The sequence below is a fragment of the Etheostoma spectabile genome, chromosome 23 (genome assembly GCF_008692095.1).
Source record: "Etheostoma spectabile isolate EspeVRDwgs_2016 chromosome 23, UIUC_Espe_1.0, whole genome shotgun sequence".
Classification (NCBI taxonomy): domain Eukaryota; kingdom Metazoa; phylum Chordata; class Actinopteri; order Perciformes; family Percidae; genus Etheostoma; species Etheostoma spectabile.
In genome coordinates, this window is record NC_045755.1 from 18,652,377 (window position 1) to 18,655,731 (window position 3,355).

The following is a 3,355-nucleotide window of genomic DNA, read 5'->3' on the forward strand; positions in this document are numbered from 1 at the left end:
ACATGTACATATTCAGTGCTTGTCCACATTCTGCATCCTTTAATGTGTTTTGTTTTTCTCATAAACCCTAATAGATATGAAGTCGGTTGCGTTCCTTTCTACATGACACTCTCTATACTGTTCAGTGCTCTCTTGAGGAAGACCAAATGAGCAAATTAATGTCGATTTCCCCCGTGAAATTTCTCAGCACCTCTGCTGCAGACTTCAGCAGAAAGAATGAATGTGTTTCCATACTCGATAATCATCTTTCGGATGGAGATAATGGCTGTGTCCTGTAGGTAATTCAATACAGACCTTGTATTGAAAGATCATGTTGTCTAGCCAGTGTTTTATTTGTGTTTCACAGCGTACTATTTATGTATTCATTAAGTTATATTGTTTAGTTTTTTTGTTCTCTGACACCAAGAAATTGAATCCAAATCTGCTGACTTGTATTAAATCTACAATGATATTTGGGTCCTTTAGACCTTCAGATGATTGTCTAAGGACTGAAACATTGAGGGATAAAGTACACCATGTACAAGTGACTGACCTTCTCCCTCTAAAGAGGGAACAGATCAGTTAATACCAGTCTTCACCCACCTTTTATGCTCCTTTTTTGTTGTATCGACAGCTTTGAAAATGCTTCTTTTAGTATAAATTGAAGAGATACAAGGTCGTAAAGCTGAAATGAGATGGTTATTATGTATCAGAGGCTAAGCTGACAACAAGTGTCTGGGTTCTAAAAATCAAAGTAAACAGAAAAAATCCTGGATTTACAAAAATATGATGAGCCCTTCCTTATCATGTCCCCAGGTTGAAAACACAACGTAATTTCTGAAATAGTGACAGAGGTCTTTCAACTTCAGAAGGTGACACGCCTTTATTTCTAATTCCCTCTATGAGATAATTACTGTATATTTGTGTGTATTTAAGCACAAAGCCTAATTTTGTTCTGCACCTGTTTGCCCTATTACACTTCAGCCTGTAGTGTGCCTTACTTTTACGATATCATATGAACCCGTTAATGAGAATACGTTGCGCAGTTACTGCATTACAATCTCAACACCTGCTGTATCTGTTTAAAATGTTAGGCATTTCTGGCGTTTCAGTAGACAGAAACCCTTTGTTTCTTAACTAGGCCTAAGGCCTAACTATTGTGAAATATTTGAAGGAACGTGTTGTGAAAAAACCCCATTGACTTGCAAGGTTCCCATTTGGCATGAACATGCATACACCCGCAGTGACTGAAATCAGACAATAACACTTATAGATCCAGAACAACAAGGTGTTAATAACAATAGCAAGACTATATTGTTGAATTTATTAAATCATGCACATAATATGACAAGACCACAAGTTTGTCCACCCTTTCTTTGTTTTTCCCCAGCTTATATTTCGGGGGCTGGCTTTTATTTGTTTGTCGATTACTCCCCCGGCCATAACTCCTGAAGGCTTACATACATCCACCCTGTGTACTTCAAAAATGTCCATCCAAAACCAGAATTGACCTTCACCTGGTTAGGACCATTTTAACTTTCCTTAATGCTCAATTATCCCTAAAAGCATTCTTGACAACCACAACCTCCGCTTCATATATCGAGTCTTTATGTCGCATCTCTCTCAGAGCATTCATCTTTGTGCGTGAATCCAAGCTTTTTCAGCCCACTACCGAAACATTCTGGAAACTAAAATAAACCAGAGCCTTTCCTACTGTACAACCTGCCCCCAAGGCACACTATGGATCTGTTGTATATAGTGTTTGATCTACAGCATCAAACATTCAGGCTTATAAAGTCAACCACTCTGGAGCCTCCTGCAAAACACAATCTCGTTCCTTTTGTTTTCAACCATTCTCATATGATACACACACTAGATGGATTTGTTTTTAATCCATTTTTTAAATGCTACTATATGCAAATACTGAACAAAGACAAATTTATGTATCTTTGAACATTGCATACGTGTACTTTGCTATCACGATTTAATTTTTTTTTTTTTATATATATATGACAGAAGTATAGACAGAACTATACCCACATCTTGACATTGATTTGTGGTGCTGTCGTTACCACCTTCCTCTTTGGTCGGTCATGTTCCAGCCGAGCACCTGTCAATCATCGTGATAAGCTGTCGACCTCTTAGAACAGTAACGAGTGTCTGTGAAGCAAACAAAGTTACAGAAGAGAAAGACAGCGAATTTAGGCATACCTATTGATAAACTGGAAAAATACACACGTTTATACTATATAGATAATGACCAAAAATGATAGAGGCAACACTTTCATTTTTGCCTCCACTTTTCATGAGCTGAACTCAAAGATTTAAGACTTGTTGTACGTTCACAAAAGACCTATTTCTCTCAAATATTGTGTACGTGTCCTTTCCCGATAAAATCCATATCAAGATGCTGATATGATTACTGGACAGGTGTGCCTTAGGCTGGCCACAATAAAAGGCCACTCAAAAATGTGATGTAAAATAATTTTGTTCAGTGTATTTATATATGCATGCACTGTATGTTGATCTGTATATGCCGCACCACACTTCGGGGTCGGGGTTCCGTATCCTTTAGGGCCAGGCCCGGTAGAGGTTACCAGAGGCACATACCCGATCATCCTCGCCGTGGCAGCACCCACCCAGCATCACTGTCAGCCCTCAGGCGAAGCTACGGGCCGCGCGTCGACTCGGGGACCGAGGTCTCCGGTCAGGGCAGTGTTCCGGACTAGGCTGACCATGAAAGGCAGCGTCTGCAGCCCCCCCCAAATCTGTCTTTGCAAAAGGGATAAAAAAGGCGCACAGGAAACAAAAACCTGATATAAAGAAATGATATACAAACCCGCCAAATCACAGACATGGGACTAATATTATCACAGGACCTCAGCGTTTGGCGAAATATGGTAGGTCATTTGCTGGGGAACTTTTCCTTGACAAATAGTACTGTTTAAAAACAGGGCCGATTTGCATGGGATTAAGATCACAGACAACCTCTATTATTAATATTATTATTATTATTAGTAGTAGTAGTAGTAGTAGTAGTAGTACAAATGGCTGAAGATCACCAGGTAATACAAATCTTGTGCATATAGGGCTATGGTGGACAAAGCGTCCGGCTCGCACATTCACACACCTCGGTCGACCCTTCGTCCATGCCGCACCTCCCCACCCGCTGGATGGCTGACAGGCGCTGGATGCAGATATGTGTTTATTGAGGAACCTGGAGGGAGTCGATAGTCTCTTCATGTCAGCCTCCTGATCTGCTGTTTGAGCAAACACAAACTGTCGACTCTGACAGGGGAGATAAGACGAACACAAAGAACACAGAGCACTCCCGATGATTGACTGACATTTTAGTGTGTGTGTGTGTGTGTGTGTG

At 40.5% G+C, this 3,355-nt stretch overlaps 1 long non-coding RNA gene across 1 annotated transcript in view; it reads left to right on the plus strand.

The window, feature by feature from the left end:
* Window positions 1–3,355, plus strand: part of LOC116673235 (uncharacterized) — an 18,577-nt gene that overhangs the window by 14,069 nt on the left and 1,153 nt on the right. The gene's annotated exons all lie outside the window — the stretch shown is intronic.